The sequence below is a fragment of the Schistocerca serialis genome, chromosome 7, assembly GCF_023864345.2.
Source record: "Schistocerca serialis cubense isolate TAMUIC-IGC-003099 chromosome 7, iqSchSeri2.2, whole genome shotgun sequence".
Classification (NCBI taxonomy): domain Eukaryota; kingdom Metazoa; phylum Arthropoda; class Insecta; order Orthoptera; family Acrididae; genus Schistocerca; species Schistocerca serialis.
The window spans coordinates 88,879,671-88,902,373 of record NC_064644.1 but is presented as its reverse complement, the minus strand read 5'-3'; the positions used below and the strand labels follow the sequence as shown (position 1 = coordinate 88,902,373).

Below are 22,703 nucleotides of genomic sequence, written 5' to 3'. Positions count from 1 at the left end.
TTATCACCTACTCTTTTCAACCTCTACTTGGAAAATATGATTGTCCAATGTTCATTAGATGCCAAAGGAGTAGAAATTGGAGGAAGAAGAGTAGGCTGTTTGAGATTTGCTGATGACATGGTCCTTCTAGCCACAGGGGAAAAAGAATTACAGGATTTTGTGGACACCATTGCAACTAACGGAAAAAAAATATGGAATGAAAATTAACACAAATAAAACAAAAGTATTGGCACTAGGAGGAAACAAGGAAATAAAAATTATGCTGAATGGAGAAATACTAGAACAGGTGCAAAATTTTAAGTATCTTGGAAGCAGGATAGACACCGACTGGAAGTGCACCACAGAAATTAAAACAAGGATAGCAATGACAAAAGAGGCGTTTTATAAGAAAAGGAGAATTTTCTGCAGCGGCCTGGACAGAGAACTGAGGAAGAGACTCGTAAAATGTCTTGTATGGAGTGTTCTTCTATATGGCGCTGAAACATGGACTATGAGGAAAAAAGACAGAGAAAGGCTGGAGGCTTTTGAGATCTGGACATGGCGGAAGATGGAAAGAATAAGTTGAATGGACAGAGTAAAAAATGAAGAGGTACTGAGAAGAGTGGGAGAGAGAAAACAGTTACTAGATGTAATAAAGAGAAGAAAAAGAAATTGGATTGGGCATATATTAAGAGTGAATGACGGATTGATAAAAACAGTTTTAGAAGGTTATGTAGAAGGGAAAAGGAAGCGAGGAAGGAAGAGATTCCAGCTACTGGTTGACATGATGGACGGTACAACATACAGCAGCCTTAAGAAGGGAGCGTTGGATCGCAGAAAATGGAGAGGCAAAGGACCTGCTAATATAGCAGATAACTGATGATGATGATGATGATGATGATGATGATGATGATGTCCTAACAGGTCTCGTCAGTTAAGTTCGTGTATTGGTAGACAGCTAATCCTAGCTAACACCAATACCTCATAAACTGATTCCGAAGACAATGCTTAAGACGTTCATACATGTATGAGGAATTACACACTGAGGTCACAAAAGTTATCGAACAGCCGTATGTGCGTATTCAGATGGCGGTAGTTACACATACACAAGGTATAAGAGGACAGTGCATTAGCGGAACTGTCATTTGTACTCAGGTGATTCCTGTGAAGAAGATGTCCAACTTGATTGTAGCACCACGGAAATTAGCAGACTCAAAACGTGGAATGTTGATTGGAGCTAGCCGCATGGGGCATTCGAAAATCATTTGGGAATTCAATATTTCGAGGTCCACAGTGTTAAGAGCACCGAGAATACCAAATTGCAGACGTTATCTCTCACCACGACAATGCAGTTCATTTAACGACTGACAGCAGCGACTCTACTGTGTTATCAGTGCTAACAGACAAGCAACACTGCATGCATAACCGCATTAATCAATGTGGGGTATACGACGGACGTATCCGTTAGGTCAGTCCGGTGAAATTTGGCGGTAATGGGCTGTGGCACTGCCGCGAGTACCTTTGTTAACAGCACGACATGGCCTGCAGTGCCTCTGCTGGGCTCGTAATCGTATCGGTTAGACTCTAGACGATTGGAAACCGTGGCCTAGTGAGACGAGTTCCGATTTCAGTTGATAAGAGCTGTTGGTAGGGTTCGGGTGTGGTACAGAATTCAGGAAGCCATGGACCCAAGTTGTCTACAAGGCATTGTGCAAGCTGGTGATGGCTCAGTAATGGTATGGACTGTGTTTAAGTGAATGGACTGGGTTCTCTGGTCCAGCTGAACCGATCAGTGACTGGAAATGTTTACGTTCGGCTAACTGGAGACCACCGAGCGAGGTGGCGCAGTGGTTAGCACACTGGACTCGCATTCGGGAGGACGACGGTTCAATCCCGCGTCTGGCCATCCTGATTTAGGTTTTCCGTGATTTCCCTAAATCTCTCCAGGCAAATGCCGGGATGGTTCCTTTGAAAGGCCACGGCCGACTTCCTTCCCCGTCCTTCCCTTATCCGACGAGACCGATGACCTCGCAGTTTGGTCTCTTCCTACAAAAACATCACATCACATAACTGGAGACCATCTGCAGGCACGTCCGCAGCTCGTGGCCAAGTGGCTAGCGTTGCTGCCACTGGATTACGGGGTCCCGGGTGCGATTCCCGGCCGGGTTGGAGATTTTCTCTGCCCGGGGACTGGGTGTTTGTGTTGTCCGCATCATTCGTGACAGTGGCTAGATTCGACTGTGAAAAATTGGAACTTTACACGGGAGCTGATGACCGCGCAGTTGAGCGCCCTACAAACCAAACATCATCATCTGCAGGCATTCGTGGACTTGATGTTCCCAAACAACGATGTCATGTCATCGAGCCACAATTGTTCGCGATTCGTTTGAAGCACATTGTGGGCAATTCGAGCGAATGGCTTGGCCACCGAGATCGACCGGCATGAATACCGTCGAACATTTATGGGACATAATCTAGACGTCACTTCGTGCCAACATCCTGCATCAGCAACATTTTCGCAATTATGGACGGCTATACTGACAGCATGGCTGAATATTTCTGCTGGGGACTTCCAACGACTTACTGAGTCCATGCAACGTCGAGCTGCTGCACTACACAGGGCAGGAGGAGTTCCGATACGATATTAAGAGGCAGTCCATGACTTCTTCACCTCAGTGTACATGCCCTGCTCAAGGAGTTCATATTGCTTCGTTCTTGCATAATACTAAATTTTACTCAATTTCAATCCATGCAAGCGCTGTACACAAGATCGCATGTCAACTGCTTATATTCGTCATTAATACCGGGTGTCGTGAAGCAGGAGCAAATATGTTGTTGGACTTTTTAAAAAAGCTGGTAAACTACATTCGCTGCAGCTTGATGTAATTGAAATTTAATGCTGTCCTTGTTTGCATGTAAACCCCTTATGTTAATTCCTTTACTTCGTGATACACTATCGTTATCCTCTTGCTTCCGTGTACTATAGGGCAACACGTATTTGTTAGCGGTCCTTGTATTTTTTACTAAGATACCGAACTATGTATCTGCTACGTATTGGCAACTAGCGTTCCAGTCAGTGACAAAGTTCCATGCTGATTTCACGAGGTGTAGCAGTATTAAATTTATTTACAGTAATAGTCAAATGAAAATTATAATTGTTATTGATTTTTATTATCAAACAGTAATGACAGCGCGTCCTAATGCGCCGTTCCACCACAATTATATCGCTGGCTATCGTGAGTAACTCTATCACACGCTGATTGCTCTTTCTTTGCAGCTGTCTACAACAAACAAGGTTAATTACTTCAGGATAAACCTACTGCCTAAGGAATTTGCTTTACTTACAGCCTTTTATAATACGCAATTGTAAAGCTCATCTTTAATTCGTTAATTAATGTGAACTATTTAAACCAAATATTTGACACGGAGTCAGCGATACAATTTTAGTCGACACCATTTTATCCATGCAGATACAGTTTTATCACTGTTTTGTTTCAGTATAATGTAAATGTCTTTTTGCATATTCTTTTTCTAAGTATTTTATTTCCTTCTATACTCATTTTTAATTCACCAAATTCTGCCCAAATAATATCGTGAAGCTAGCGCATTTTGAAATAAATTATATCGCTCAACATCGTTGTGAGCTACTTCAACGAAAGAAACAAACTAATATATCTTTGCATCTGTATCTTTACTTTTCCAAAATTCTTAAAGGTTCGTTTCTGTAATTTTATTTTATTATTTCTTTGTTGTTTTGGGACTTAAATTGTTTTCAGGATACATCTGTTTTCTTCAGATGACACTCAGGACCTGTTTTTTTTATCTTTTGACGTTCCTAATGATTTCTATTTTCATTTCTTTCTACGCTTACATCAGAAATCGGCGATAGTAGACGAGTGCGAGCAATTCTATGTCACCGTGTTGTTGTTGTTGTTGTTGTTGTTGTTGTTGTGGTGGTGGTCTTCAGTCCAGAGACTGGTTTGGTGCAGTTCTCCATGCTACTCTATGCTGTGCAAGCTTCTTCATCTCTCAATACCTACTGCAACTTACATCCTTCTGAATCTGTTTAGTGTATTCATCTCTTGGTCTCCCTCTACGATTTTTACCTTCCACGCTACCCTCCAATACTAAATTGGTGATCCCTCGATGCCTCAGAATATGCCCTACCAACCGATCCCGTCTTCTAGTCAAGTTGTGCCACAAATTTCTCTTCTCTCCAATTCTATTCAATACCTCCTCATTATTTATGTGATCTACCCATCTAATCTTCAGCATTCTTCATAGCACCACATTTCGAAAGCTTCTATTTTCTTCTTGTCGAAACTATTTATCATCCACGTCTCATCTCCATACATGGCTACACTCCATACAAATACTTTCAGAAACGACTTCCTGACATTTAAATCTATACTCGATGTTAACAAATTTCTCTTCTTCAGAAACGCTTTCCTTGCCATTGCCAGTCTACATTTTATATCCACTCTACTTCGACCATCATCAGTTTTTTTGCTCCCGAAATAGCAAAACTCTTTTACTACTTTAAGTGTTCTCTTTTCCTAATCTATTTCCCCCAGCATCACCCGACTTAATTCGACTACATTCCATTATCGTCGTTTTGCTTTTGTTGATGTTCGTCTTATATCCTCCTTTCAAGACACTGTCCATTCCGTTCAACTGCTCTTCCAAGTCCTTTGCTGTCTCTGACAGAATTACAATGTGATCTGCGAACCTCAAAGTTTTTATTTCTTCTCCATGGATTTTAATACCTACTCCGAACTTTTTTTTCCCTTTACTGCTTGCTCAATATACAGATTGAATACCATCGGGGAGAGGCTACAACCCTGTCTCACTCCCTTCCCAACCACTGCTTCCCTTTCGTGCCCCTCGACTCTTATAACTGCCATCTGGTTTCAGTACAAAGTGTAAATATCCTTTCGCTCCCTGTATTTGAGGCCTGCCACCTTCAGAATTTGAAAGAGAGTATTCCAGTCAACATTGTCAAAAACTTTCTCTAAGTCTAAAAATGCTAGAAACTTAGGTTTGCCTTTCCTTAATCTATTTTATAAAATAAGTCGTAGGGTCAGTATTGCCTCACGTGTTCCAACATTTCTACGGAATCCAAAATGATCTTCCCCGAGGTCGGCTTCTACCAGTTTTTCCATTCGTCTGTAAATAATTCGTGTTAGTATTTTGCAGCCGTGGCTTATCAAACTGATAGTTCGGTAATTTTCACATCTGTCAACACCTGGTTTCTTTGGGATTGGAATTATTATATTCTTCTTGAAGTCTGAGGGTATTTCGCCTGTCTCATACATCTTGCTCACCAGATGGTAGAGTTTTGTCAGGACTGGCTCTCCCAAGGCTGTCAGTAGTTCTAATGGAATGTTGTCTACTCCCGGAGCGTTGTTTCGACTCAGGTCTTTCAGTGCTCTGTCAAACTCTTCACGCAGTATCATATTTCCCATTTCATCTTCATCTACATCCTCTTCCATTTCCATATTGTCCTCAAGAACATCGCCCTTGTATAGACCCTCTATATACTCCTTCCACCTTTCTACTTTCCCTTCTTTGCTTAGAAATGGGTTTCCTTCTAAGCTCTTGATATTCATACAAGTGGTTCTCATTTCTCCAAAGGTCTCTTTAATTTTCCTGTAGGCAGTATGTCTTACCCCTAGTGATATACGCCTCTACATCCTTACATTTGTCCTCTAACCATCCCTGCTTTGCTATTTTGCACTTCATGTCTATCTCATTTTTGAGACTTTTGTATTCCTTTGTGCCTGCTTCATGTACTGAATTTTTGTATTTTCTCCTTTCATCAATTAAATTCAATATCTCTTCTGTTACCCAAGGATTTGTACTAGCCGTCGTCCTTTTACCTACTTGATCATCTGCTGCCTTCACTATTTCATCTCTCAAAGCTACCCATTCTTCTTCTACTGTATTTCTGTCCCCCATTGCTGTGAATGGTTCCCTTATGGTCTCCCTGAAACTCTCTACAACCTCTGATTCTGTCAGTTTATCCAGATCCCATCTCCTAAAATTCCCACCTTTTTGCAGTTTCTTCAGTTTTAATCTACTGTTCATAACCAATAGATTGTGGTCAGACTCCACATCTGCATCTGGAAATGCCTTACAATTTAAAACCTGGTTCCTAAATCTCTGTCTTACCATTATATAATGTATCTGAAACCTGTCAGTCTCTCCAGGCTTCTTCCATGTATACAACCTTCTTTCATGATTCTTGAACCAAGTGTTAGCTATGATTAATTTATGCTCTGTGCAAAATTCTACAGGGCGGTTTCCTCTTTCATTCCTTAGCCCCATTCCATATTCACCTACTACGTTTCCTTCTCCTCCTTTTCCTACTATCGAATTCCAGTCACCCATGACTACTAAATTTTCGTCTCCCATCACTATCTGAATAATTTCTTTTATCTCATCATACATTTCATCAATCTCTTCATCATCTGCGGAGCTAGTTGGCATATAAACTTGTACTACTGTAGTAGGCGTGGTCTTCGTGTCTATCTTGGCCACAATAATGCGTTCACTATGCTGTTTGTAGTAGCTTACCAGCATTCCTATTTTCCTATTCATTATTAAACCTACACCTGCATTACCCCTATTTGCTTATGTATTTATAACCCTGTATTCACCTGACCAAAAGTCTTGTTCCTCCTGCCACCGAACTTCACTAATTCCCACTATATCTAACTTCAACCTATCCATTTCCTTTCTAAATTTTCTAACCTACCTGCCCGATTAAGGGATCTGACATTCCACGCTCCGACCCGTAGAACGCCAGTTTTCTTTTTCCTGATAACAACGTCCTCCTGAGTAGTCCCCGCCCGGAGATCCGAATGGGGGACTATTTTACCTCCGGAATATTTTACCCAAGAGGACGCCATCATAGTTTAACCATACAGTAAAACTTCATGCCCCCGGGAAAATTACGGCTGGCCTCTCAACAGATATCCCTCCGTTGTGGTTGCGCCTACGGAACGACTATCTGTATTGCCGAGGCACCCAAGCCTCCCCACCAACGGCAAGGCATGGGGGGGGGGGGGGGGGGGGGGGGAGTGGGTAAAGCGATTTAAAATCCACAAAAAATGCAAAAAAAAAACTGAGTGCCACCACCGCTTTGGGAACAGAAGTTATACATTCCAAATAAAATTAAACCTTTTCAGGTGTTAGCAAAGTGCGTCACTCGCCACATCAAAGAATGAAGTAGTACTAATACTGTGCCGTGCGTGCATAAATCGTTGCAGTGGATTGCTGTTTACCGTTTTGGGAAAGATCTCGATAGTTTACGGGCAATATCTCGATAGTTTACGGGCAATCTACACTGTTCATTATGAAATTCTCTTGTGCTTGTTCAATCAAATATGTTGCTAACTGAGTCACTATCACTCAGTGCAGACCACATATCAACCCTCTATACAAGCAGCGCACCATAATATCTTCTCAGTGTGTCCAAATCTTCCAAATAAATACAGCAAACATTCGTTTGTCTCATAATGTGGTAATCACAGGTACAAAAATGCAGCAAACGCGCACTTACTGAGAGTTTGCTAAACAGGAACACAGCCCAAAATTTACGGATCGATTCCGATCGGTACTTGACCGTAACTCAACTCACGTATCAAGTATCAATAATAAGTGCTTGGTCTCAGTACAGACCTCTTAAAGAAACGTTTCTGTCATTCAGCGCCGGAACCGCATGACTGCTACGGTCGCAGGTTCGAATCCTGCCTCGGGCATGGATGTGTGTGATGTGCTTAGGTTGGTTAGGTTTGAGTAGTTCTAAGTTCTAGAGGACTGATGACCTAAGTCCCATAGTGCTCAGAGCCATTTTTTGTCATTCAGCGAATTATTTGAGCCCTATCTTTACACCGTAACTTAGCAAGATATCCCTCACTATCATTTCACTGATGGGCAGTGGAAAAAACTATGTAGTAATTCATCGTCAGGAACTCGCAGACATAAATATATGAACTATATCGGTCAAGTAATCACTGCTCCCAAACTCTATTACTACTGCGATTTTCACCACTCTGCTGCGTCCAACGTTTAACTGTAACTGTTAGCACACCATCTCCACTGAGAACTACCCAGTGTGAACTTCTGTGTCCAGCACGACCCCTCCACCATAGCTGATCATAAGACCCATGTTGAGCCTTTTTGGAACAATTTACACAAACAGATGTACTGCGCTATCATTACTTGTAACAAGTGCATCATTATAACAGATGGCCGTCGTATCTTCCGTTTCGTAGCCAGTATCTTTGACAGTCGAACTACACTGAAAGAAAGAAAATCGCAACACCAAAAAATAATTAATGTAGGGTAACCAAATTTCGGGAATACATTTGTCTAGGTAACATATTTAAGTCATTAACCTAGTAAGATCTCCGGTTAATGTAAGCGCGAGGTACTGGGAATGTGAAATGTTAGTCATTGAAAACCAGTGTAACCGCCAGAATGTTGAATGAAAAAAAAAAAAAAAAAATGCACTACTGGCCATTAAAATTGCTACACCACGAAGATGACGTGCTACAAACGCGAAATTTAACCGACAGGAAGAAGATGCTGTGATATGCAAATGATTAGCTTTTCAGAGCATTCACATAAGGTTGGCGCCGGTGGCGACACCTACAACGTGCTGACATGAGGAAAGTTTCCAACCGATTTCTCATACACAAACAGCAGTTGACCGGCGTTGCCTGGTGAAACGTTGTTGTGATGCCTCGTGTAAGGAGGAGGAATGCGTACTATCACGTTTCCGACTTTGATAAAGGTCGGATTGTAGCCTATCGCGATAGCAGTTTATCGTATCGCGACACTGCTGATCGCTTTGGTCGACATCCAATGACTGTTAGCAGAATATGGAATCGGTGGGTTCAGGAGGGTAATACGGAACACCGTGCTGCATCCCAACGGCCTCGTATCACTAGCAGTCGAGATGACAGGCATCTTATCCGCGTGGCTGTAACGCATCGTACATCCACGTCTCGATCCCTGAGTCAACAGATGGGGACGTTTGCAAGACAACAACCATCCCCACGAACAGTTCGACGACGTTTGCAGCAGCATGGACTATCAGCTCGGAGACCATGGCTGCGGTTAGCCTTGACGCTGCATCACAGACAGGAGCGCCTGTGATGGTGTACTCAACGACGAACCTGGGTGCACGAATGGCAAAACGTCATTTTTTCGGATGAATCCAGGTTCTGTTTACAGCATCATGATGGTCGCATCCGCGTTTGGCAACATCGCGGTGAACGCACATTGGAAGCGTGTATTCGTCATCGCCATACCGGCGTATCACCCGGCGTGATGGTATGGATTGCCATTGGTTACGTGTCTCGGTCACCTCTTGTTTGCATTGACGGCACTTTGAACAGTGAACGTTACATTTGAGATGTGTTACAACCTGTGGCTCTACCCTTCATTCGATCCCTGCGAAACCCTACATTTCAGCAGGATAATGCACGACCGCATGTTAGAGGTCCTGTACGGGCCTTTCTGGATACAGAAAATGTTCGACTGCTGCCCTGGCCAGCACATTCTCCAGATCTCTCTCCAATTGAAAACGTCTGGTCAATGGTGGCCGAACAACTGTCTCGTCACAATACGCCAGTCACTACTCTTGATGAACTGTGGTATCGTGTTGAAGCTACATGGGCAGCTGTACCTGTACACGCCATCCAAGTTCTGTTTGACTCAATGCCCAGGCGTATCAAGGCCGTTATTACGGCCAGAGGTGGTTGTTCTGGGTACTGATTTCTCAGGATCTATCCACCCAAATTGCGTGAAAATGTTATCACACGTCAGTTCTAGTATAATGTAGTTTAAATAAAAGAAAGGAGTTCATTGTAATGGGGTTGGGGTAAGTTTCGATAGCAAAATGGATCAAGTAAATATTGTTACTTGAATGTAAAATTTCCGAAGCTTGCAATGGGGCAAAGCATCTTCTCATATTGATCTACGTTTGTTTCGACAGGATTCAGTAATACAGAACTGTGATGTTCGTTTGTAGCTTTACGATAGTAAGAAAATCTTTCGTCTGAATAAAACTGCAGAATCCAAAACAATACCAAACATTTTGTCCAAAAATAAGAGATTTATAGTGATAAGCACGTCCAGGCGTTTCTGCGTGCAACAAACCTGGCGTTCGCCGTGCCTAGCTGACGTGACGTCACCAACAAGCGCCGAGGCCTTCCTTTGAGTCGGTGTTGGTACGACGCGCCAGAGCCATACGGCGAACGCGGTGGTCTTCCCTATCGGCAGTTCCACGTGGCCCCCTGGAGCCCGATCTTCTTGTGCCCGTACATTCTCATGACCACCGCTGCCCGCAATTCCTGCCAATTCTTTCTGTATTATCGAAGAAGGAACATCCGGTTTCTCGTAGCCCTATTATACGACCTCGTTTAAACTCAGTAAGGTGCTGATAACGATATTTTTTTCGCTTTAAGGCATTCTTGACCAACATCAACTCACCACGTCTAGCCACAAAGGTGACCAACGCACACCACCGTTACATTGTGTATTTAAAGCGAACTTGATTTTCATCCTCCTAGTGCCGCTACTAGCGCCACCCTTATGCGATTGGCACAAATTTGAATAGACATCATCCCTCAGATGTAGAAACACGTCAACCTACTTTCATTCAGGTCTCACAACTCCTCCTTGGCGCTGCGATTTTTTTCCGTCAGTTAAGTAACGTAGGTCGTCACATCTACACCGCTACTGCCGAAGCACAGAAAAGGCGAATATATCCGTCTTTAAAAGGCTCTAACAGAAAAGAGGGGAACCAGCTGCCTCAATCGTCATGCCACCTTCCTCACAAAAATTGTTGGCTTGCGGACATATTCGCGGTATTTTAATGCAAAACATTCCAAATCCTTTCACCCAGTCTCTCTTTGTAGTTAAGCCTTCATACTCAGACTCTCCTCTAACTGGTCAATATCCATGTACAATATGTGATCAAAAGTATCCGGACACTTGGGCTGGAAATGACATAAAAGTTCTTGGTGCACTCCATCGGTAATGCTGGAATTCAGTATGGTTTTGGCCCACCCTTAGCCTTGATGACAGTTTCCACTCTCGCAGGCATACGTTCAGTCAGGTGCTCGAAAGTTTCTTAGGCAATAGCAGCCCACTCTTCACGGAGTGCTGCACTGAGGAGAGGTATCGATGTCGTTCGGTGAGGCCTGGCAAGAAGTCGGCGTTCCAAAACATCCCAAAGGTTTCTATAGGATTCAGGTCAGGACTCTGTGCAGGCCAGTCCGTTACAGGGATGTTGTTGTCGTGTAACCACTCCGCCACAGGCCATGCATTATGGACAGGTGCTCGATCGTGCTGAAAGATACAATCGCCATCCCCGAATTTCTCTTCAACAGTGGTAAGCAAGAAGGAGCTTAAAACATCAATGTTGGCTTGTATTGCGATATTGCCACGCAAAACAACAAGGGTGCAAGTTCCGTCCATGAAAAACTCGACCACACCATAACACACCGCCTCCTAATTTTACTGTTGGCACTACACACGCTGACAGATGACGTTCACCGGGCATTCGCCATACCCACACCCTGCCATCGGATCGCCATATTGTGCACCGTTCGTCACTCCACACAACGTCTTTCCACTGTTCAATCGTCCAATGTTTACGCCCCGTACGCCAAGCGAGGTGTCGTTTGATATTTACCGGCATGATGTGTGGCTTATAAGCAGCTGCTCGACCAAGTTTTCTCACCTCTTGCCTAACTGTCATAGTACTTGCAGTGGATCTTGACGCAGTTTGGAATTCCTGTCTGATGGTCTGGATAGATGTCTGCCTATTACACACTACGACCCGCTTCAACTGTCGGCGGCCTGTATGCTTTTGTGCTGTACGTGTCCCTTAACGTTTTTACTTCTCTACTACATTGGAAACCTAGGGATGTTCAGGAGTGTGGAAATCTCGCGTACAGACGTATGACACAAGTGACACCCAATCACCTGATGACGTTCGAAGTCCGTGAGTTCCGTAGAGCGCCCCGTTCTGCTCTCTCGCGATATCTAATGACTACTGAGGTCGCTGATATGGAGTAGCTGGCATAGGTGGCATCACAATGCACCTAATATGAGAAACATGTGTTTTTTGGGCTGTCCGGATACTTTTGATCACATAGTGTGTGTCTCTCTCCCACTGCCTCCTTTTTCTCCCATTTATTTACACTATATCCCACTGCCACTCTCTTCTCTCTCCCCTGCACTGTCTCCTTTTATCTTTTTTCCCCACTGCCACTGTCTCCACAATACATTGGTTCAAATGGCTCTGAGCACTATGGGACTTAACATTTATGGTCATCAGTCCCCTAGAACTAAGAACTACTTAAACCTAACTAACCTAAGGACATCACACAACACCCAGTCATCACGAGGCAGAGAAAATCCCTGACCCCGCCGGGAATCGAACCCGGCAACCCGGGCGCGGGAAGCGAGAACGCTACCGCACGACCACGAGCTGCGAACACACAATACATTGGCAACTCAAGAATTCTGGGGGCCCAACTTCTTTTTTCCCTTGTACCCTCGTGTTTAAATTTTCTGTCCAAAATGCGCCCTCCCCAGTGAAATGAAATGATCGTGTGGCATTGCTGGCCAGGAGGCGCCATTCGGGGAAGTTCGACCGTTAGATTGCAGGTCTTATTTCAAGTGACGCGACTTTGGTGATGATGATGATGACAGCACAACACTACACTCAGTCCACGAGCGGAGAAAATCTCCAACCCTGTCAGGAATCGAAGCCAGGCCTGCTGCATGGTGGACAAGCACATTACCACTCAGCTGTGCAGGCGGCCACCCATCCCTATTTCTATGTAACAAAGTTTGCTGGTCTGGGAGGGTCAAGACCGTCCAAGGCTAGATATAGTCTCCGCTCATCTGCATTTTTTCATTTCCAGTGTGTCCTCTCACTTCTGCTCACACTGCTTCTATCTCGTCTGTCTCTCTTTCTCTTTCATTGCCTCAGCCTGTCACTGACCATCATTATCTCCTCTCTCTGTGGCTCCCATTGTTATTGTCTTCATCCATCTCTCTTTCTCTTTCACTGCCACCTTCCATATTCCAGCGTCACTGTCTCCTCTCTCACAATTTGCAGTGTTTCCAGTTTCACATAATTTTTGGCACTTATTTTAAGTTCTTTGTAGGCGCGTTTATACCCTTTTTAGCCAATTTTTGGTCTTTGGAGTACCACTTTGGGTATATTTGTATATATTCCTGAAGTGCCCATTGTACAGAGACAGCGCTCCATGAAGTTTCATTGGTGAAAAAATGCTGACTAAAAACATAGTTTGGTGACACTAGAACACATGGGTTACGATCCAAGAACACTTGCTATGTTTTCATTACGTCAGTTGAAACTAGTTTTACGCTTCAGACCACTTTAAAAGTGAATCATTCCACGGGAATACATGGCATCCCAGACAGCCTTATTATAAGATGTGGAGACCTCATTAGTGACCCATTAGCTCACCTTTATAATAGTTCCTTTCAAACCGGAATTTTCCCATCGTGCCTAAAAACAGCTAAGCTCAAACCACTATTCAAAAAAGGTAAAAAGGATGAAGTGGATAACTACAGGCCCATTGCTCTACTACCTGTATTCTCAAAAACCATAGAAAAAATTGTTCAAAGTAGAGTAGTAGATTTTCTGGAAGAGCACAAAATACTATCCACAGCACAACATGGTTTCAGGAAAGGCCGATCAACTGATACAGCAATTTTTGAACTATTAAGTGAAGCACTTCAGAGACTAGATAATGGCAAAAAGTCACTGGAATATGTCTAGATCTCTCTAACGCTTTTGATATCATAGGTCTGGGACCAGAAGGGGTTATATGTGAATGACCTAAACAAATTCTGCGGGAACGTCATCCAGTTTGCTGACAACACAAGTGTGCTAGTGAGTGGGAAAGAAACGGAAATGCTTCAGAAGTCTACAACTGAGACACTGAAGATGAAGAATATTGAAAACTGATTCAGTCACAACAAATTGGTAATAAATGCAGTTAAGGCAGTGGCCCTAAATTTATATAATGGGAAAAAAGGTGAGTAAATTGTTCAGATTCAGATATCTGACAAGGACCTTCAGAATGTAGACAACATTAAGTTCTTAGGAGTATGGCTCCAAGATAATCTTAAATGAGGGACGCATATTGAAAAAGTTTGTAAGAAATTAAGCACTTAATGAGAGTATTAGAGGGATGCTGCAATAGAGACTCTTTGAAAACTGTATATTATGCCTATATATACTCATAACGGAAATATGGAATTATTTTCTGCGGTAACTCTTCTCTTAGCCAAAAGCTCTTTAGGCTTCAAAAAAAAATTATAAGAATAATGCAAGATGTAAATAGAACAAAATCTGTAAACCACTCTTTAAAAAAGTAGAAATCCTCCCACTTCCCTGTACATATGTCTGTGAGATAACCGTGTTTGTGAAAAAATATTCAATGGCAAATCCCAATCTCTTCCAGAAAAAATGAAAATATCCACTCCTATAACACCAGGCAAAGAGGAGACTTCCATCTAGAGTCCACCACCACCACCACCACCACCACCACCCTAAATAAAAAAGGAACCCTGTATTACGAGAAAGTTATTTATAATAAAATTCCCCCACAAATTAAATCAATAATGACCTGGCAAATTTCAAGTCAACTGCTAAGCCATATTTGACTCGTCACTGCTTCTACAGCCTCCACGAGTTCCTTCAGAAAGTTCACTAACGATTTGTGTCTTTGCCTCAGTAATGTATCATATATATGTTACTAGAACTTTAATGATTTACCATTTAAATGTTACTGTAATACAAATATTAATCTGCCAGTAGAGCACATGCTCTTTCTGATTTAAAATATCTACTCTTTATTTTACACAATATTTGCTCTGTACGAGGTGCATTCAAGTTCTAAGACCTCCGATTTTTTTTTCTAATTAACTACTCACCCGAAATCGATGAAACTGGCGTTACTTCTCGACGTAATCGCTCTGCAGACGTACACATTTTTCACAACGCTGACGCCATGATTCGATGGCAGTGGCGAAGGCTTCTTTAGGAGTCTGTTTTGACCACTGGAAAATCGCTGAGGCAATAGCAGCACGGCTGGTGAATGTGCGGCCACGGAGAGTGTCTTTCATTGTTGGAAAAAGCCAAAAGTCACTAGGAGCCAGGTCAGGTGAGTAGGGAGCATGAGGAATCACTTCAAAGTTGTTATCACGAAGAAACTGTTGCGTAACGTTAGCTCGATGTGCGGGTGCGTTGGCTTGGTGAAACAGCACACGCGCAGCCCTTCCCGGACGTTTTTGTTGCAGTGCAGGAAGGAATTTGTTCTTCAAAACATTTTCGTAGGATGCACCTGTTACCGTAGTACCCTTTGGAACGCAATGGGTAAGGATTACGCCCTCGCTGTCCAAGAACATGGACACCATCATTTTTTCAGCACTGGCGGTTACCCGAAATTTTTTTGGTGGCGGTGAATCTGTGTGCTTCCATTGAGCTGACTGGCGCTTTGTTTCTGGATTGAAAAATGGCATCCACGTCTCATCCATTGTCACAACCGACGAAAAGAAAATCCCATTCATGCCGTAGTTGCGCGTCAACATTGCTTGGCAACATGCCACACGGGCAGCCATGTGGTCGTCCGTCAGCATTCGTGGCACCCACCTAGATGACACTTTTCGCATTTTCAGGTCGTCATGCAGGATTGTGTGCACAGAACCCACAGAAATGCCAACTCTGGAGGCGATCTGTTCAACAGTCATTCGGCGATCCCCCAAAACAATTCTCTCCACTTTCTCGATCATGTCATCACACTGGCTTGTGCAAGCCCGAGGTTGTTTCGGTTTGTTGTCACATGATGTTCTGCCTTCATTAAACTGTCGCACCCACGAACGCACTTTCTACACATCCATAACTCCATCATCACATGTCTCCTTCAACTGTCGATGAATTTCAATTGGTTTCACACCACGCAAATTCAGAAAACGAATAATTGCACGCTGTTCAAGTAAGGAAAACGTCGCCATTTTAAGTATTTAAAACAGTTCTCATTCTCGCCACTGGCGGTAAAGTTCCATCTGCCGTATGGTACTGCCATCTCTGGGACGTATTGACAATGAACGCGGCCTCATTTTAAAACAATGCGCATGTTTCTATCTCTTTCCAGTCCGGAGAAAAAAAATCGGAGGCCTTAGAACTTGAATGCACCTCGTATATTGTAACTCGGTAATTAATGTAGAAATAATGACATTAATGCAAATTTAATATTATATTTTGTTATACATTGACTTGTCCTACATCAGAATGTACCATTTGTGTACTATATGATTATGCGGACCAATAAAACTCTACTCTACACTGCTATTATGTTCATGTTTTTGTGCATAAGAACGTAACTTTAAACCTCTGGATCTGGATAATGATATCGAAACAAGTTTCGAAGTTCTCCGAGAATATGGTCGTAAGGATGTATGGTAAAAATTCGGACGATTTGTGATGTATAAAATTACAGAAGTGGCAATCCCAACAGTTGGTACTTTTCATACACAAAGATCATAGTCTTTTGGAGTTTTCTCCGATAACGACCGTGAACAACTTGGTCAATTTGCCTAGGTTGGTGGAAGTGAGTAACGTTTAGCTTTTGACCCTGTGCTGCGAGATAGCTGCAGCATGATGTACAAATGGTCGCTAGTCCAAGTGCTATCCAAAAGCACTTGACCTGACGGGCTGATAAGCAATACTTAAAACAACAGACGATGAAAACTCCGCCCATATCATCGTAAGTCCAGCTGATCCGTCAGTAAGTTAAGACGACAGAACAACCGTTTCGACAACTAAAACATACCAAATCTTTCCTTGATCCATTACAGTATATACTTGTTATTGTCGAGACTCACGCCCGTTACAAAATATCCATTGCTCTTTACTGTACCTACTCAACGTCTTAACATAATGAAGCGTCTAAAATATGCCGTGGTGATAGTAGTTGTAGTAGTAGTAGTTGTTGTTGTTTGTGGTCTACTTCTTTGCATAAGCACGGTAACCTACATCCATTTCAACTAGTTTACAAGCTTTATCACCCACGCTTCCGTTCGTTCCTGAATTGACTATTTATTGATGCTTCATTGAGTCCCGTCTGTCAATCCTTTCTTTCAGTCAAGTTCTGCCGTAAATTTGTTTTTCCCCAGTTGGATTCCGTATGTAAGATTCCGTGTTAGTGTGACGAATCATTTATAGGCAGGGACAGGAAAATCGTTTCATTTTATGACCAAATTCGGGGACAGGAAAAATAGTTTTATTTTATGGCCAAATTCGGTTGTTTTGCCAATTTTGGATTTTTTTGCCAGATTCGTTTTTTTGCCAATTTCATTGTTATTTTCTGCCGGTATCCATACCATTTTTTTCCTTTTCCGTGTTCTTTTTCTTCCAGTTTCTAATAATAACACCTGATTATACGAAGACAGTAACTTGTTCTCGAAAGAACAGTTACTGTTGATGACCGTGCAGCTTTTCCCTGGAATAAATGATGACTGACTGACAACCTCAGCTGCCGACAGGTGTTGTTGATATACCTCGATGTGGACAGCTGAAAATGTGTGCCCCAACCGGGACTCGAACCCGGGATCTCCTGCTTACATGGCAGACGCTCCATCCATCTGAGCCACCGAGGACACAGATGAATAGCGCGACTGCGGGGACTTATCCCTTGCACGCTTCCCGTGAGACTCACATTCCCAACTGTCCACAATTCTACATACTTATTGTACTTTATAGACATCGAGGTATATCAACAGCACCTGTCGGCAGCTGAGGTTGTCAGTTAGTCATCATTTATTCCAGGGAGAAGCTGCACGATCATCAACAGTAACTATTCTTTCGAGAACAAGTTACTGTCTTCGTATATATAGTTAAAGGCTACCCAGCCATTGACCTTCGTCTGTGCGAATGCGCACGGGTTGCCCAAACTCCTACGGGAATCGCCAAAGCGTGCGCGAGTAATGAGTGGGTGGGCAAATGTCTATAAGGTACAATACATATGTAGAATTGTGGACAGTTGGGAATGTGTGTCTCACGGGAAGCGTGCAAGGGTTAAGTCCCTGCAGTCGCGCTATTCGTCTGTCTCCTCGGTGGCTTAGATGGATGGAGCATCTGCCATGTAAGCAGGAGATCCCGGGTTCGAATTCCGGTCGGGGCACACATTTTCAGCTGTTCACATCGAGGTATATCAACAACACCTGTCGGCAGCTGAGGTTGTCAGTTAGTCATCATTTAATAACACCTGAATTGGAAAAAATATCGGATTCTTTTTCATTTTCCATGTTTTTTCTACCAATTTCCGTGTTGTGTGTTTCCAATTTCGGTGTTGTTTTTTTTCCAATTGCGGTGCTATTTTTTACTAAATTCGGCGAGTTTTTAAAAAACGAAATCTTTAATATTTCTTGCCGATTCCGTCGTCATGGTTTACCAATTTCGTTATTTTTAGCCAAATTTGGTGTTACATTTTTTGTAAATATTCTTTTTTACCGATGTCGATGCCGTTTGTTTGCCGAATTCGGTTCTATCTTCTTGCCAATTTCGATGTTATATTTTTCCCTTGTCGGTGGTTTTTATTTCAATTTCGATGTTATTTTTGGCCAATTTCCGTGTTGTTGTTTTGGCAAATTCGGCATTGTTGTTTGCCAAAATCGGTGTTTTTTTGCCTATTTCCGTGTTATGTTTACAATCACATGATAGTTCGTTACGCGTGAAATAAATTGTATTTTAAGATTGTATACGAACCTCAGCCTTGAGGAAAATGCAGGCAAAATGCAATTTCAGCGTACAATAACTATCATTGTTATGCTATCGTTCTGTTATTTATAAAAAAAATTGTACGGAAAAATGACAAATTCCACGATATATCGCCGACGTGGCGTTATTTCTGTAAAAACCATCAATTTCGCGTTGTCGTTTTCATGTACGTTTCTGTACATAGGGTAAACGACGCGCAGGGTTCAGGAACACCAGTGGCATGCTCGCCTCCTCCAAGCTAGCAGATCCGCTGTCACAGAGTATTCTATTTCTGTTGGTCATTCGATGAAATACAATAAACAAAAACTGTGCCCCATACTTCAAACTTTTGTAACTCTGTTATCAGTGAATCGGTGGAAACACGACCAAACTTTTGTAACTCTGTTATCAGTGAATCGGTGGAAACACGACTGTCTGAGACGCTTATTAATCGGGACGGCGATTTCCAGTTAGACGGTGCAGGGAATCCTGTTATAAAAGAATTGTGCTCTACCTAGTCGGTGTCATTCTACGCTTTTACGCTGAAAAGACCGCAGATTCGGTATCGATGAGGGGAGCTTTCACGACGGAGAGCGCTCACAGCGGCGCTCGGACTTGGAGTGGGAGAGGATGCGCTCTAGCTACGCATGCGCAGTGATTTCTGGATAGATCACGCTGCGACCGCAGGGTCTTAAATAGGGGGTTCATTGTACTTTTTCTGGTATACACCAGAAGACGGCTAGAAGTATCTGAGCCAAAATATCGTGCCACCGAGTTACTGACACCCGGCAGATCGCCTAAATCTCATAGAATATGCAAATTGTCCTCGTTGCAGCCTTGACACACTCATACTAGAGGACGTAACTTTACACTTGCTCTAGGCGCACCGTCCACTGCATTCATTATCTTCAGAATTTCATTAAATCTGAACAACTACTTTTAGCTTTTCGTTTGTAAACAGTGCAATTTAACATTTCTAACATGTTAAAACATAAATCCTTTTAGTGATAAACCATGCGAAAACTTTTAATTTATCAAAATATACACTTTCTGTAATAATGGCACACAATTTTTTCCTATAATATTAATGGTGCATCGCTTTTAAACCTACTCTACTTTTATTTTCTTAATCGTTTGACTTCACTGCACTGCATCACAGTGCAAGCTATATTTTTTTATGTACTGATACTATACATGTATAAACTTAAAGCTTTTTCATTTCGAAACTGCTACATTTCGGGAGACATTACTTCAAGATACAAGCCGATACGCTCGTGGACTAAAATAACGAATTTTTTAACTCATCAATTCATCTGTTTTCGGCGTTTCCAAATGACACGGCCTAATGCGCAGAAGAATGCTATTCAATTTGTTCTGTCCGAGAAAGCGTACCATGTCGTACAGCTGTTGATGCAAATTCGAATATATTTGAAGTGCTTGTGTGTTTTATTGGTGTTTTCCTTCTTTTTCAGGTAAGCTTTTGGTGCCGTGGTACGAGGCGTGTTGGTTTTCCCGTGAGTATGATACTGTACCATTTTATGAGTTCCTCAACTCGAAGACAACTGCAATGACGTCCCTGTGTCTGCGGCATTTGTGCGAATAGCATCCGAAATTTGAAGTGACAAAGACACATGTATTTTGAACTCCGTTGTCAAGTGTTTCTTGGCAGAGATAGGTCTAAGAGTACTACTGGACTTTGCTTCTCGCAATACTGCAAAGATTAGTGATATTGACATTAATGTTAGATGTGTAGAAAAACAGATAAATCGCTAAAATGAAACAAGTGCCCAGGACACGATGGTATCCCTATCGGAAACTGCACAGAATTTTCAGCTGAGTTAGCTTCCATTTTTAACCATAGGACACCTTATATTCCTCGAATAGAATACTGCGCTAAGTGGTTAGAACAAACCACAGGTCACACCTGTCTACATGAAGGTGGAAGAAGTCATCCACAGAACTACCATCCAATGCCTTCTGTTCGAGAATCTTAGAACGTATTTTGAGCTCAAATGTAATGAGTTACATCGAACAGAATGATCTTCTCTGACGTTAACAAGCACTTCATCCACCATGATTGCCTTTAACCATGGCATTTAGAATATAATGTGAAGAGAGTGCCATTTGGATATCGTGTGATCGATGTTTTCAGACTCTATACTGGTTAGCATGGAGGTGGTCAGTCTGTTCGAGGTACGGTTTGAGCTCGCAACATGTTCTAGGATTGTACAATGAATGGATCTCAAGGATATGGACGGTAGTTCTGTGGATCAGTTCTGCTACTCTTCTCTTAGACGTGTGTGATCTGTAGTTTCTTCTATTGCTACAGATCGACATTAGCAGCGTATTTCCGGAGGCTGCGATATAACTGACGTGCTAGGAAGTTCTGGACTAGAGGTGGGCATGAAATCAGGTAGCTGTTACAAATCACAACTGATCGAGAAGTTGCAGTTTTCATATTGTCAATGTCTGGCCGTGATTTTAGTCACAGCTAGAGTGCGCATTGGCCGTTTTTTCGGCATTCATGCTACTATGAAAGTCACATGTTATTAGAACTTTTCTCAACGACGGTGTAAGTCACTAGTAAAAGTGTGTGTGCGTACGGCATTATTGGCCGGGAGACACCATCTGGGATGGCCGGCTACCTATTGCAAGTAGCTTTATTTGACGTCACTTCGGCGTCTTGCTCGTTGATTATGATGATGAAATGATGATTCGGACAAAGCGCGCGCTCACACACACACACACACACACACACACACACACACACACACACACACACACACACACACACACAGTCCCGAGCGGAGAAAATCCCCGACCCTGGCTGGAGTCGAACCCGCAGCCCCATGATCGAGAGTCTGCAACGTTAACTTGAAGACGACGAGCTCCTGACACGACTGAAACTATCACTCTACGCGGTGTTCCATCTCTTGACATTGTACTTCGTTCTAAGAACCTTGCCGCTGTCGACGCCTATCTTGAATCTTCACGATTCTCTCTCCTAGATGTGGATGGATGTGTAGGACAGCCAGCAATCAAATTGGGAAGTGCGTCTCGAAAATCATAATTATTTAAACTTTTCTACTGTTACTGATCAGTAAAATTGTTATTCGTAGTATACAGCCGCTAAAATTTACAGTAATGCAAGCAGTTAGTGAGGCAGGTCTTCACACCTGCAGTACTTAAGTTCGTTCACAAACTTAGAAACTAACCTTTCTTCATGTCTTACTGTATTGTGTGCATACTGTGTTTATGATATGATTCTAAACGTCACTCTGTTAATGTTTTCACTCTTATTCGGTACCAAAAAATTTAAAGACCAAATACAAGAAAAATATAAACCATAATTACTACAGAGTGTTTTGTTGTGATGAAATTTTCTCAGCGCACAAACTTGTCTGCTTCTCACATAAGTTTTGATTATCATGTAACAACTGAAGAAGAGTAGTTGCGAATAATAACAGAATCAGATCATGTCACCTTTTTCAGCCGGCCTCGGTGGCCAGCGGTTCTAGGCGCTTCGGTCCGTAACCGCGCGATTGCTACGGTCGCAAGTTCGAATCCTGCCTCGGGCATGGATGTGTGTGATGTCCTTAGGTTAGTTAGGTTTAAGTAGTTCTAAGTTCTAGGGGACTGATGACCTCCGATGTTAAGTCCCATAGTGCTCAGAGCCATTTGAACTGGAGCAGGAAGATCGAACACTGAAAGTCGTTTCATGAGGTGACAAAAGTCCTACTTGTACTATCGACTGTGCAGGACGAAAATTAATCGTAAAGAAAACTGCACACTACTGTTAATAACCGTTCTGCATACCACAGAAGTCAGGACGAGACTTTCGACTCTCTTAGAGGAATCTTTGCGCGGATGAGTCACAAATTAAGGCAAACACTACGTCACTCTA

The 22,703-nt window shown here is 42.7% G+C and overlaps 1 long non-coding RNA gene across 1 annotated transcript in view; it reads left to right on the top strand.

Moving 5' to 3' along the window:
- LOC126412610 (uncharacterized) overlaps window positions 1–22,703 on the top strand; it is a 404,849-nt gene that overhangs the window by 106,790 nt on the left and 275,356 nt on the right. The gene's annotated exons all lie outside the window — the stretch shown is intronic.